At 37.8% G+C, this 15,812-nt stretch overlaps 1 protein-coding gene and 1 non-coding gene across 9 annotated transcripts in view; both read right to left on the reverse strand.

The window, feature by feature from the left end:
* Positions 1-15,812, reverse strand: part of SIPA1L1 (signal induced proliferation associated 1 like 1) — a 393,891-nt gene that overhangs the window by 317,177 nt on the left and 60,902 nt on the right. For 5 of the 8 annotated variants that reach the window (XM_017528748.2, XM_017528745.2, XM_017528747.2 and 2 more), the window contains exon 3: positions 1,678-1,742. The exons of the other annotated variants lie outside the window; for them this stretch is intronic. The gene's annotated coding sequence lies outside the window, so the exon portion shown is untranslated. The remainder of the gene's footprint in view (positions 1-1,677; positions 1,743-15,812) is intronic. 8 annotated transcript variants of the gene reach the window in all.
* LOC119471280 lies at positions 12,669-12,739 on the reverse strand. Its single transcript, XR_005200316.1, has one exon. It is a non-coding gene; the product is annotated as a small nucleolar RNA SNORD56 (small nucleolar RNA).

Below are 15,812 nucleotides of genomic sequence, written 5' to 3' on the forward strand. Positions count from 1 at the left end.
AAAAAAAAAAAAAAAAAAAGCTTCCAAGATTGAGGTGAAAATCAGAGGGCATTCAATAATATGCGCTGATTTTTCTTTCCTCTCAAAGTACCAGAGCAGGGCTATGCTCATAGAGCATTCCTGCAGGCTGTTCGCTTCACCATTAAGTAATTCTTGACAGTTCCAAAGATACTGTTTTCAAAGACAGTTTTTCAGTTGCGTTGCTATTAAAAACCTGGCCTTTTCAAATGGCTAAAAATTACAGAGATCTAAAAATCTTTTTAGATTCTATCTCTATTAAAGAAGAATGGTGCTGCCAATGGTCAACTAAATGCAACCCAAAAAAGTGTCCTAATGTACTTTAACAACATTTTCAGAGATAATCATTCCCAAATTTCCCTTACCGAAATTCAAGGAAAGTCACAAATAGCAAGCCACTTTGAAAGAAGTGCTCCAATTACCCAGCGCTTAGGCTCTGCACAAAGGTTTACAGAGGGGAGATGCTCATTTAACTTGACCATCCTTTACAGGATGCAGTCACTCCAGAAGAGCTGACTCCTTAGGCAATTTTCTTCTAACAAGGCAGCAAATAAGAAAAACCTCAAGGTCTTTGTTTCAGCATCTGGCTGAGATCAAGGTTAAGTATAATGAAACCTACATAACTCCAGAATTTAACATATGACAGTATTTTTGGCCTGTAGAAACTGTGTCTCCCTTAATCTGCATTAAGCTGTTATTTTCTCAATAAGAGAATATCTTTTTGCAATTGTTATAATGTTTAAGAAATGTCCCCAAAACTATTCGAGTAGGCCTAGGATAAAACTGGAATTCTGCCTAAGAGTAAGCCAGTACAGCCACTCTAAGAGCAACAGTAATACATATACCACTATACATCAGTTAAAGGGTAGATCAATCATTTCTCAATTGTTCTGGATAATCTTGGCACCCCAAATTAGACACCAATGCATTAGAGTTAATAAGATTCTTAGAACATGTGTTGAAGTACAAACTCTCATCAAATTTTAAGAAATACAGAGAAGATTTTTAATGCATTCACTAGGGAGGGAAAACATAAATATGTAACAGGAAACCTTATTAACTTAAGCAGCTAGAAAATTATATGAACTACTTCATCTGCAAAGATGACAACACTGAATTCCAGAATCAATGACTAAAACTGCACAAGCATTTCCTTCCCATCTTTTCCTTTTCCATTTCAAAAAGGGAAAAGCCAGTGGGCAGAACATATAGGACCATTTGATAAATCAAAATTCTGCTATAAATAGCAGGTCTTTTTCTTTTCTTTTCTTTTTTTTTTTTTTTTTTATTTCCTGAGATGGAATCTCACCCTGTCCCCCAGGCTGGAGTGCAATGGCGCGATCTCAGATCACTACACCTCTGCCTCTCAGGTTTCTAGTGATTCTCCTGCCTCAGCCTCCCGAGTAGCTGGGATCACAGGCACCACCGGCACCACGTCCAGCAAATTTTTGTATTTTTAATACAGATGGGGTTTCACCATGCTGGCCAGACTGGTCTTGAACTCCTTACCTCAGGTGATCCACCCGCCTCAGCCTCCCAAAGTATGGTATTACAGATGTGAGCCACCGCGCCCAGCCAAACAGCAAGTCTTCTGAGAATGATAGTCTGAGTGACACTCCCTCCCCACAATGTGACTTTGGGACTAATCCACCAACTCACCTATTCCATTTCAAAGTTAGCAGTAAATCTTGCTTTTGAGTCCAACTTCAGGTAATCTCTCAAACCTAGATTAGAATAATTATGAACTTTATTAATATAGTAGTAGTAGTTATTTCCAAATTTTAAAAAACATACAACTATATCGCATAGTAAGTAAAAGGGGGAAAAAATCACTACTACTAATCAAATTACAATTCAGACTGGTCTCAAACTCCTGAACTCAGGTGATACACCCGCCTCAGCCTCCCAAAGTGCTAGGATTACAGGTGTGAGTCACTGTGCCCAGCCTCAACACACATTTAAATTTAAGCCAACCAACAGCCATTCCCACTTAAGCAACAAATTCTTGCTTGGCTACTCATTCAGTATGTACATAGATTTGCTACTCAAGTAACTCACCCTGGAAGCTGTACGTATAAAAGAAAAAAAAAAGTGATTTTGATGAGTTGGTCTGTCACATGAGTATGGGAAATCACTATTCCAAAATACCGGGAGCAATTCTGTACCCCCAGGGGACATCTTGCAACAACTGGTAACATTTCTCGTCATCACAGGTAGGGGTACTCTATTGGCATCTAATATATAGAAACCAGGGAAGCTGCTAAACATCTTACAATACACAGGACACTCCCCTCCAACAAAGAATTAACCTGCCTAAAACAAAAACAGTGGTGAGGTTGAGAAACCCTGTTCCAAAGAAATCAAACATGCTTTTTAGAAATTCCACAATTCTCACACTGTTCATTTCAGATCAGATAATAAGCTCCCACATAGTTGGATTTCCTATGAATGTTAAACTTATTGGTTAAAAGAATATGCACACATGCCCAATGGTCTTCCCAATCACATAAAATGGAAGCTAAGAAGAATAAAAACCATCAGAACTTAGTTTCACTCACAGATATTCCCAATTCCTACTGAGGACAAAAAGGGGAAGTTCCTCTTCCCAGCCTATCACCCTGGACATTAGGGCTCCCATCTTTTATTCAGCTAAATATAAAAGCACTTCAAACAAGACTTACCAAGGACCTATATCATGCCGTCACACTAAGATCTCATGTAATATAGCAGAACAGAGCTTGGTAAGACTCTACAACAAGCCTTTCCTACACTGCCATAATCAAATCATACAAACATCAGAAGAAAACTGTGGGTAAAATAAACCTGTAAGGAAGGAATGACCAATCTTTTTGACTTCCTTGGGCCACAGTGGAAGAATTGTCTTAGGCCACACATATAATACACTAATAATAAAAAAGCTAAAGCTGACGAGCTTTAAAAAAAAATTGCAATAAGATTTCATAATGTTTTAAGAAAGTTTACAAATTTGTGTTGGGCCGCATTCAAAGCCATCCTATGCCACATGTGGCTTGTGGGTTGCAGGTTGGACAAGCTTGCTCTAAAGGATATTCTGAGAGTCAGATATCTAAGATAACAAAATCTGCTGTTTTCACATGACTGGCCTACAGCTTGCATCCACAGAATAGGTGAAGAAATCTATAACACTCAAAACACATACTTTGTTTTGTTCATCTTTAATTAATGAACTATAATTATATAAATAAGATATACCTGGCATCTGATGTGTACTAGTAATCCACTTAGGAACATGAATAAACATGCAAATTTTAAACTCAAGCAAAAGGATGGGATTTATGAACACACTTAGAAAGATTCCATCAGAATTACTCCATTCTAATTGAATAAGATTTCCATATGTGGCAAATGGGCTTATTTTAATCAAAGTCTGACTTTGTCTTCCGAATCCTCAGTGCCACACAGAAACTGCCCAAATCAGGCTCAACCACAGTAACTCGAAGCAGAAAGCAGGTCAGGGGCCATGGGTAGAGGGGCAGAGACCGGTGCTCACACCCCAAAGCACCAGAAGGTTTGGCACTGGAGGTAGAACCTGGTCTAGAGGCAGGACTCCAATCAGGAGCTCCCACCCAATGCAACCTCTGGACCAGCCAACTCCTCGGGAAGCTTTGCTGAATGCCATGCTTATCCAAAGCTGAAACAGAGTAGATGAGGTTAACATATGTTCTAGATTCAAGGTGCCTGTGAAATCAGTGTAGAGACTACCACACCTCCATCACAGAGAGAAGACAACTGGGGAAGGCAGCCCCAGTCAAGAGCTAGAAAAGTAATGACAGAGTCAAGGACAACTTTTCAATATCCATCAATGGCTAAGAGAACAAAGCTATGCTACAAAGAAAGGAAAGCCCAGAAATTACTAGGAAGGTTCAGAAGTAGTAAGGCACAATATAAAATTTAACCTCTACTCCCATTTTTTTCTAGATTTAAATTAGTTCTTAAGTAAAAACTCATAATAAAGTTTCAAAACATAAACATTTTTACCCTCTCTTAGCAGTAAAATATATTCGGTTCCAAAAAAGAAAGGTTGCTCAATTTCCTGTCAAAAGCAATCAGAAGGCCACCTACACTGTAAAAGCAGCAAGAAAAAAAAATAAAATGCTAAAGAAAAGTCTGATGTGTGGGTGTATACTAAGTGCAATGTAACTACCACCCTGAGTTTTTAAAAGTTCTTTTCCCCGATCATTTTGAGAAATATGAAAATTAGTATAACTGCTAAAGAGAAGTTTGACCTCCAACCTATTTAAGGAAAACAAGCCCTATGATGGATTTAAGTCTCCTTCAACTTCAAAAACGGGAAAATCCTGAAACATATTAAAGATTTTCTTTGTAAACTCCTAGATAATAAATTTTGTATAAAAATCAATATGGCTTATTAAAAAATAAATCCCCCCAAGGTAATCTAATTTACTGTTATTGAGGACACCCTCTTATCAAGGGACTGCAAGAATTGTATTTCTTAACTTAAATATTGATTTGACAACCCATGAAGACACAAGACAGGTGTTCTTCCCAGAAAAGTACATCCCACTGGTTCTTTGACCCCAAGGCCTAAAAATCTATTCTTATTCTTCCTTTCCCTGCAATTCTAAATATAAAACTACTACATAGACAGAGACAAGCAAATGAAATGGCTGAAAAAAGGCCAATGAAGTGATGACATCAGTGGTACCCATATAATCATTTCAGCCCTTGCAATGTATGTAATCAGTGTATTAGAAATTTTTACAGGTTAATTATCTTCATTTTTGAGGATTCTTCATCTCAGAAGTTGATCTTCCCAGTTGTTCAAGCCAAAAACCTACAATTCATTTACATTCTTCTTTCACACCCCACATCCATTCTGTCAAGAACTATAAATTCTACCTTCCAAAGACCATCTTGATTTCTTTACTTCTTTCCATCTCTACTGTTATATGGTTGCCTACAGAAGACATGAGTCTCTTGGGTCAGAGACAAAGGACATCATTACAGCAATAGCAGTGGCCAAAGTATCACCATTTTTTGGTGCTAGTCCCTTAAGCCTCAATTCCCACCAGGTGACACAAAGAGAACAAGATGACATCAGCATAACAGCAGGTTGCGTCAAGGAGAGTACCTTCAAGCTTAGTGAACGGAAATTTTTTTTTTTTTTTGAGACGGAGTTTCGCTCTTGTTACCCAGGCTGGAGTGCAATGGCGCGATCTCGGCTCACCGCAACCTCCGCCTCCTGGGTTCAGGTAATTCTCCTGCCTCAGCCTCCTGAGTAGCTGGGATTACAGGCACGCGCCACCATGCCCAGCTAATTTTTTTGTATTTTTAGTAGAGACGGGGTTTCACCGTGTTGACCAGGATGGTCTCGATCTCTTGACCTTGTGATCCACCCACCTCGGCCTCCCAAAGTGCTGGGATTACAGGCTTGAGCCACCGCGCCCGGCCATGAACGGAAATATTTTGTAATGCACAATAAGCTTGCCTGGCCTTTACCCCAGAAGGGACATTCTCTTTATCTTCCAAGGTCATTCACTATACAAATCATCCTTGAAAAGATCATCCAGAAGAAAGATAGTCAATGTAGAAACACAAGAGACACATTGAGAACTGTCCCCAACATTAGAGTAAGAACCAAATTTCTTGCTATGGTCTATAAGGCCCTACATGATTGGTTCTTTCTCTTCAATTTCATCTGGAACCTCTGTCTTCCCAGCATACACGCTCTAGCTCCACTGGCCATCTTTGATGCCTTCCAATAAAGCCAAGTTTTTTCATGCCTCAGGGCCTAGGTTTGCACTGGTCCTTTGTCAAAAATGTTCTTTGTCTAGCTTAGATGTTACTTCCTCAGAAGGACCTTTCCTGGTCAATTTATCTACTTAAGCACCTACCCTCACTTGTTATTATCTTTTTACCACTTTGCTCACTCATTCATTTGTATAATAAGCATTTACTGAGCACCTACTATGTACCAATCATTGTTACCATAGGCACAATAACTACTTTATGTACTTATTTACTGAGTCTTCCTTGAGATGGAAACCTTGTCTTTTTATTCATCCTTAAATACCTAGAGCTTAAAATTGTGCGTTCATTAAAAACTCTGTTGAATAAATGAACAATTATTACAATACGAAGAATCGACATATTTGCAGGTGGGTTTAGGAAACCAGCATGACATTGCACAAGAAGTATGGAATTGGAGCTAGAAGTCCTAAATTCAAACCCCAGAATCATCATTTAATGGTGCCCAAGGAGTTGTACTAAGCTCTTTGTAAAATGAAGTCCTTTCCTGCCTAACTCACAAAATTATTGTGAGGATCAAATAGCTTGAATTATATTTAGCATTGCAAAGGCTTCCATTTAAATTTGTTAATAAATCAATTTATTTGTTAAATAAATTTAAATGGAGGCCTTTGCAGTGCTAAATATAATTCAAGACCTATAACAAGTTAATAGTTGACAGTCAATAGTCATTCATTCAACAAGAATATACTACATGCCTACATTGCGGCTGGCCCTACCACAGAAACTTACAATAAAAATTTATAACTTTAGTGAAATTAGAAAATACTTTGTTCTTTAATAAACTTGAAGGGGAAAAATGGTTCTATCCTCCTTAAATACCGTTTGGACATGCTTTTTTTTTTTTTGGAGACAGTCTCTCACTCTGTAGCCCAGGCTGGAGTACAGTGGTGCAATCTTGCCTCACTGCAACCTCCATCTCCCAGGTTCAAGCAATTCTCCTGCTTCAGCCTCCTGAGTAGCTGGGATTACAGGTGCATGCCATCAAGTCCAGCTAATTTTTGTATTTTTAGTAGAAGACAGGGTTTCACTATGTTGGCCAGGTTGATCTCCAACTCCTGACCTCAGGTGATCCACCCACTTCAGCCTCCCTAAGTGCTGGGATTACAGGTATGAGCCACTGTACCCGGCCTGGGCATGCTTTTAAATTTTTCAGATAAAAGGTGAGCTGCCTTTACATGATCCTGATCCTAAAATACTCAAAGAATGCTTTTTGGTTACCAAAGTTATTTTCAGGCAAGCCAATCCAATGCAAATTTTTAAAAAGTTAAGACTATAGTTACACCTGAGTGCCAACCCTCAAAACAGAATTTAGCTTTCTGGCAAAAGTATGAATGTATAAATTTTAAGTATTAATTTACTGATTTTAACTGAAACCATCACTGTGAGGTAGAGGGGTGTGTGTGTGTGTGTGTGTGTGTGTGTGTGTGTGTGTTCAAGGGAAAGTAGGCTTCATCCTATAATGCACCAGGTGGCCTAAAGAAGGAAATACAGTGATCATACTGAAGTGTGAGCAGCGGACTGGCAACTCGACTACAAACCAGACTATCAACTCAGACAAGTCACACAGCTGGCTTGAGCTCACCCACCCACAAACTCATTTTCTATAACCTCACAATAAAATTACTCAGAATTTAATTTTAAAGGGTACTGCTTCTCTAACCTAATACCGAAGTATAAACTGATAAAAAGGACATTTTTAAAAAATAGAATGTGAACAGTATGATTAAGATTCTTTTTATAAAACATTTTTCAAACTCAATATACATATATGTAAATAATAGCAGGTACACTGTGCTAGCAAAGAGAAGGAATATGAATCGGTATTTCTAAAACTTAAAATCAAAAAGAAAATATAAAGTTGAGGGAGAAAAGTACATGAAAATTCTGTTTGGAACTGCTAAGAAAGATATACAGTTTAAGAATAATGGAGGCAGATGATCTAGAATGTACATATGAGTGGCATTAACAGAAGCACGTATTTCAATATATATAATTATATTCAGAAGCTTTTCATCATTCACGTGAAGGTCTCTCAAAAATATTATTCTTTACATGTTATTTTAAAGATGGCTACCTATTCCAAACGTGGAAGAAGGTGGGGACAGCAGCAGTTATAAAACTGTTGACACAGTCCTCAATAACAATAAATACTTTACAATAGTAAAAATAAAATTTAGGACATCTAGAAGCTTCCTCCTTGATACTAATTAAATAGCAAAATATCAAATTATCTTCCAATTAAGTCATTTGTCTGCAATATGCCAGGCACATATTCTTTACCTCTTATAATCAATGTAACAATTCCAGGACACGGACATTATCTATATGGTAGGAAGGAGTATAATAATCAGTGAAATTTTAAATCTTACCCAAGGCCAGGCACAGTGGCTCACACCTGTAATCCCAGCACTTTGGGAGGCCAAGGCAGGTAGATTACCTGAGGTCAGGAGTTTGAGACCAGCCTGGCCAACATGGTGAAATCCTGTCTCCACTAAAAATAAAAAAATTAGCCAGGTGTGACGGCATACACCTGTAATCCCATCTACTAGGGAGGCTGAGGCAAGAGAATCACTTGAACCTGGGAAGTGGAGGTTACAGTGAGCCAAGATCACACCACTGCACTCCAGCCTGGGAAAGAAAGACCTTGTCTCAGGGGAAAAAAAAAAAAAAAAATCTCACCCAAGATAAATTAAGAAGTGGTGGCACTGTTACTTAAACCCAAGACAATCCTATTTCAAATCCTTGCCCTTTTTATACAATGCTATTAATATATTGCCTCTCAATATTCAATGTGTTCCCACCAGTGTATGAATGAATGAGACTCATTATTTCATTTAATTCCTATAATACTCTTGCAAGGTAATTATTAGCGATTTTTTTTTCATTTAAGAAAAATGACTCTGAACAGTTAAGTAACTTGGCCAACGTCCTACAGCTAACTTAGTAACAGGACAAGCAGGGATCCTACCCTAAGTCTGCTTGATACAAAGCCTAGGTTTCTACCATTGCATTACACAGCCTCCACCTTACAGTATTTACAATAATTATAATTTACGCATAATTTATAAATTAGTTTACTGTTGACAATGTTACATAAAAATGCATGTTATTAACAACAAACTTAAAATGTGTATTTTATATTTTTTCCAAAAAAAACTGGAAAAATACACAAGGAAAAAAATTTTACAATATTTATGAGTGATAAGATTACTGATAAATTTTTTATCTCTATTTCTCTGGTTTTTCCTTAATTATGCTATATAACTTACCAAAAGTTAATTGTTTTCTTAGCATTCATTTAACATTTCATATAATTAGTTATGCCTATCTGCCTTAATTAAATATAATTTTTGCTAAAAATATTGGGTTAGGCCAGGCTCGGTGGCTCATGCCTGTAATCCCAGCACTCTGGTAGGCCAAGGCGGGCGAATCATGACGTCAAGAGATTAAGACCATCTTGGCCAACATGGTGAAATCCCAACTCTACTAAAAATACAAAAATTAGCTGGATGTGGTGGTACATGCCTGTAGTTCCAGCTACTCAGGATGCTGAGGCCGGAGAATCGCTTGACCCTGGGAGACGGAGGTTGCAATGAGCCAAGATCACGCCATTGCACTCCAGCCTGGCAACAAAGTGAGACTCTGTCTCAAAAAAAAAAAAAAAAAAAGGTAAAGAAAAAAATTGGGTTAAATGGGAACGCTAACTGAGGAAAGTAATACAAAGAAAAATGTTTTAGAGCACACACAAAAAAGCTACATTTCAGGACAGATGTGTGTCTTTCTGTTTTCTGGAACCTATCAAAACTAAATTCTGATTGTAAAACATGATAAAGTTTAATATAACTGCAGAGTTGAACAAACAGGCGAACACAAAGAAAAACATGTCATACAATTAAATCAGACAGTTGTTAAGTAACACCAAAAAAAGAAAAAGGCAGCCTTTTTCTATTTATCCAAAATAGAATAAAGAAAGTAAAAGAGAGGTATTCAGAATCCCGTAACTTGAAGGCAATGTTCAAGGAAAATTACTAAAACCAGCCAAGTCAATGTAACTTGAGAAGAACACCCTTAGAAACTACAGCACAAAACCTTTTCAAAAAAACCGTCGGTTTTAGAGACTCCTCTGGCATTTGAGCAGATTAACAGTAATCTGAACAAACTAGTTAGTGGCTCTGAAATGCTGTTTAAGTTAAACAACAAATCAGACCATAAATGCCCACTATCAATCAAATTTACTTTTCAAAATATATACTCTTCTCATTTTGTTCAGTGATCCCATATCATGTTCACTAAACCTCTTTGGAAGTACTGCTCCTTCACTGTGGAGGCAGCAGGAAGTGCAACCTGAAAATGGGAGGTGCATAAATTTCATTTCCCTAAAGGAAACCACCACTCAACTACTCACTGCATAATCTGACAAGAATTTAGCATTTGTCTTAGAAGCAATCAAGTAATATGCACTCCAATAGAAGCACAGGATCAGGATGGTAGAAAACGGCAGCTTCAACTTTTTCCAAAAATTATTTCAAGACCTGAAGCAAACATGACAGCACATTAAGATCTGATGAAGCTGGAAGGCACTGTATTATTCCTTATCCTTTCCAGTTTGTTTGAAATATTTTAAAATTAAAAACAGTAATAATGTTTAACATGCATAGGTTAATACAACACCCATTCCTCCTGGTATGTTTGAATCAATTAAAACACACACATACAATCTCAACATCCCTCCAGCCTTATCTATGCCACTTGACCACCCAAGGCAGCCACTGCTGACATGAATACCAAACATTTCCCAAGATTCAATTTGCTCCTTTGCAAAACATGAATTCGGAAAAAGTGCCATATGATAGGATAAAAAAAAAAATTCTTTATGTCATGATGCCAAAAATAGTCATAAGTCCCCTGAGATAGTTTACATGGATGCCTTCAATCTACTTCTAAAATGAAAATAAGTAGGTTTACTTCTTGAAATGGCACAATTCCAGAACAGATAGTCCTAATCCCCCAGAGGAAAGCACAGGTTCTCAAGGCACCTTGCAAAGTGTGCTACCTACTTTTCACACCAGAAAAGTCACTTTTGGTATTAAGAAGATCTATTAACAAGGTCAGACCTTTAAAAGGTGAGTTCTTGGGCTGGGTCTGGTGGCTCAGCTTATGCCTGTCATCCCAGCACTTTGGGAAGTGAAGTCAGGCAGGCAGATTGAGCCCAGGAGTTTGGGACCAGCCTGGGCAACACAGTGAAATCCCAACTCTAAAAAAAATTTTTTTAAATACACTTTGTAGGGCCAAGGAGGCTGGATCACTCGAGGTCAGGAGTTAGAGTTTAGCCTAGCCAACATGGTGAAACCCCGTCTCTACTAAAAATACAAAAATTAGCCAGGTGTCATGGTGCATGCCTATAATCCCAACTACTCAGGATGCTGTGGCAGGAGAATCACTTGAACCCGGGAAGTGGAGGTTGCGATGAATTGAGACTGTGCCACTGCACTCCAGCCTGGGGGACAGTGCAAGCGACTTAAAAAATTAAAATTAAAAAAAGTTTGGTGGTTTACACCTGTAATCCCAGCACTTTGGGAGGCAGAGAAGGGAGGATGGTTTGAGGCCAGGGATTCAAGAACAACCTAGGCAACATAGCAAGGCCCTATCCCCACAAAAAAAAATAATTCTACACCCTAGCCAGGAATGGTGGTATGCACCTGTGGTTCAAGCTACTCAGAAGGCTAAGGTGTCAGAATTGCTAAGCCCAGGGATTTGGGGTTGCAGTGAGCTATGATGGTAGCGCTCCACCCTAGCCCAGGCAACAGAGCAAAACCCTGTTTCAAAAATAACAACAACAACAAAAGTGCATTCTTAACTCTCTTCTCACTGAAAGAACCACAGTCCACATTTGTATGGTACTTTTGACTACATAGGCAAAGGGCGCTAAGTGGAAACTGCTCTCATTTATAGGAAACAGATGGGGTGAATAATACATCATCAACTGCCTCCTTCTCCCCTTCACTAGAATTTAAGAAATATTCGGTTAGTGATAAAACAAAAACTTGAAGAGCAGAAGTTCACATCTGAAACAGGACTTTGAATATGCATCAAGGAACATGTTATGAGCATCATAGTGGTTAGTCCTATATGACATGATTTCAGCTGTATGTTTCCTTATTCTCAAAAATAAGTGCTGTACTTGCCACTCCTCAATGAAAGCTAAGATCTGCACCCTCACAAGCCAAACAGGTTAGATTTTGATTAAGGTACAATTACTACTTAAGAATATGTATTTACTTTAATGCAAACACGTATGAAATGTCTATTGGGTATAAGGTTCTGAGCAAAAAGTTGTGGAGCTCCAAAGATCACGATGATCGTGACCTTCCTTTTGAAAAGTTCACAACCTAATTCCTAGGGAAGGATATGTAAAAACAGCAACAACACAAAGTATAAGTAGGTACCACTTCAAGGACAGCAAAAGAACATGAAGTTCTACTTTGGCCCTACTATCCACCTGGTGTCTGTCATCTAGCTTTGGCCTCACCCTTCAGAAAGCCAGGGAACTCAGATGCCTACCTCAACATCATTTCTGGCATCCATGAACTTGTGTGCTATCAATCATCATGAGACTATAAAGATGACCATCAAATCTCAGCATCCCAAGAGTGTCAATTATTCACTACACAAGGCATGTCAATCGGAGTCACTGAAATGTTGAATATCCACTTTTAAATACAGGGAATATATTCATCTGAATGAAACTTGGAGGACTGGTAATTCTATCAGGTAGATTAAGTAGAAGTGAGTACTGTATTTATTAATGCAAAAGAAAACGCTACAATTCTTTCTTGGTTCCACTCAGACTCAAAGTATCAACATTTACTAGGTAAACTGCTGTTGACAAAAAGTACTGCCATAGTTGCAGTGAAAACATAATTTTATGTACAAAAATAGTTCAGAATTTTCAAATAATACCTAAATTGGAACATAACCTCTAAAAATTAATCTAAAGAAATACAATTACATTTTAGTTATTTAATTTCAATTAGGCTATCAACCTCTCAAGAAAAAAAAGAAACTCTATGCGGGAATTTGTCACATCTTATAAAGGTCAATTAAAAGTAGAACACAAACCTTGCCACCTGAGATGCTAAAAATGCCTCACTGTGTGCTTACATAAGATGTACAAACAAGATGAAATAGTGGCTTTTGTGATTAAAAGCCTCCTGAACAAAAGGAAGTCTAAATACCATACTTGGCAAATAATACTAACAAAGCACCCCTCCACTAACAACCAAATTGTAAAGAAAATAGTTCTTTGCTGGAACCAACTAGAAGGACAAGGAGAGAGACTGAGGGATTGGCACTGAAAGGCTGGAACCATTCCATTAAGTTTTTAAATGACCTGCTCAGGAGCTTATCTTAGTCTGCAGGCAGTGAGCAGCTACCAAAAGGTTTATTAGAAATTGCCACAATCAAAACCATATGTGTCTGTATATATGTGTACACACACACACACACACACACACACACACACACATACCTTATTCCCTGACCCCCCTCAAAAAAATTTTAATAGTATTGTGGAGCCTGAAAGAGGAAAGATACTGAATAAAGAAATACTAGTAATGAGAATGATTGCTGCAATTTTTGAGGTGAGACACAACTGGAGACTGAACTAGGGTAGTGGGAATAAAGAAAGTAATGAATGTAAGAGAGACTTAAGAGATAAAACTGACCACATATAGAAAATTATTATATGTCATGATAGAGAAAAATGGGATTGAAGTCTACTAAAATCCTTATCTTGAAGGACTGGAGAAGATGGCAGTACTGTTGTCCAAAGTAAGAAATTGCACCATCATAAAATAAACACACTATTCTCAAAAATAGTATTTCTAGCAAGATAACATTTGACTGACCTTTAAAGTTATTAATAGTTATATTCAACAGTCAGAAATCATCCATTAGTCACACAGAGGCCAGTCCTAGAAAAAGACTCAGCTCTAAATGGGCATTTTGAAATCTGTCCATTTCGTTTACCTTAAACAGGTCAGTAAATAATTTATCAAAAAATATGAGATACTCTACCGAAGAAACATTCCACAAATGGAACTCAAGAGTCTCCATAATGAATACCATTTGCTCGATGAATTTTATAATAGAATCTAATTTTAATGCTCTTAATGAGTTTTAGCATTAACTCATTACATGGCATTTTAAGATATAGTAAACCTTTTTAAATGACACATGTAGCATAATATAACATATGGTAAACTATTAACAATGCTACTCAAAACAATATAAAATTATAGATACACAATGTAATTTAGGGTTAATACCTAACATAAGAGTCAAAAAAAATTTTAGCAAAAAAAAATTACACCAATTTTACCATACCACCTTCTTAATATTCAACCTCAGTTGATGACTTGGACCAAAATTGCTTTGCAGAACATGCTGGTTTCTAAAGATTAACAGACTGATCCTGAACTGAGAAAAACACACAAACCCAAGTCAACAAGTCAAAGTACAAGAGTAAATGAACAAACTGAGGACAACAGTTGACCAGGAGCATAAAAATTAGGTTAAAAAAAAACAAGTGGGACAAAAGAAACTAACACATTTTGAGGGTCTGCTAAAAGTGTGGCACTGGGCTAAGAAACCCAAGTGAACTGATTTCAGAACCCAGACATTCCCCTTTACCCCAAACTCACTATATAATGAGTCTTCAGATAATTGGGTATAACTTCAAGAGAGCAAAGAAGGCTTGGTAACCAGCATATTCACAGGATCTAGAAGAGCACCTGGTACAGAGTAAGTCCTCAATAAATATTTACTAGATGCATGCATTAACGGACAAATGAATAGATGACTGAGGATGGACTTTATTTTAAATAATCTGGATCATGCATACAGAAGGAGATCTTGATATCTTAAGCAAGAGAGGACAGGAAATGTTCTCCAAGCCACTATGTTCCCTTCTCTAAGGAGCACAGGACATCACAGTAGAGTGTAAAAGGCATGAATTCCATTACCAGACCTGGAAGGGAAGCCAAGTTTCAGACTTATCCTTACTGTGTCCCTGGGGCAAGTTACTACTCTGTGGCTGAAATATGTAGACTAATTCCTTAATCTTGAAGTTGTAAAAAGCCTTAACTAAAATAACACATACAGAGTTTCTAGCAAGTACCTGGCGCATAGTTTTAATACTTAATAAATATAAATCCCTCCATATACGGGCCAAGGGAAACAACACTGGTGCTGACACAGCCCTGGTCTTAAAGATAAAGTCCACAAGAGGAGTCTCAGTGAAAGGAATCCTAGCGTGGACTGGCTCCTGAGTTTTCAAGAGACAGAGTCTTGCTCTGCCACACAGGCTGGAGCGCAGCAGCACAATCATAGCTCACTGCAGTCTCAAATTCTTGGACTCAAATGATCCTTCCACCTCAGCCTCCCCAGTATCTAGGGCTACAGGCAAGTCCCACTGCACCCGACTAATTGTTTTTTATTTTTTGTAGAGACAGGGTCTTGCTATGTTGCCCTGGCTGTCTGACACTCCTAGTCTCAAGTGATCTTTCTGCCTCATCCTCCCAAAATGTTAGGATTACAGGCATGGCCACTACACCCAGCCTTTGAGTCATTTTTAACCATCAATCCCAAAACCTCACTTATCATTATGTTAGCAGCATAAACAGTCATAGTATGAGCTTATGTAGAACTCAAAAAGGAAACTGGACTCTGCCAGTCCAGTGAAAAACAAAACACCACATGTTCTATGCCTGACAATTTCACACTTGCCAAAACTATGCATATTTTTTGTTATTATGTCACAGCTTCTTTCTTGAAAATATTTGAAGCATATTTTGTAGATCTGATGAAATTATGAATCATTACAAACTCTTTTTAAGAAAAATTTCCTAAGGGCCCTCTCCAAATTAAGAGACCAAAATAACTGCACATTTGGCTATAATTATGCCTTTATACATTTTCTCTCT

Source organism: Cebus imitator, unplaced genomic scaffold (assembly GCF_001604975.1).
Source record: "Cebus imitator isolate Cc_AM_T3 unplaced genomic scaffold, Cebus_imitator-1.0 Scaffold54, whole genome shotgun sequence".
Classification (NCBI taxonomy): domain Eukaryota; kingdom Metazoa; phylum Chordata; class Mammalia; order Primates; family Cebidae; genus Cebus; species Cebus imitator.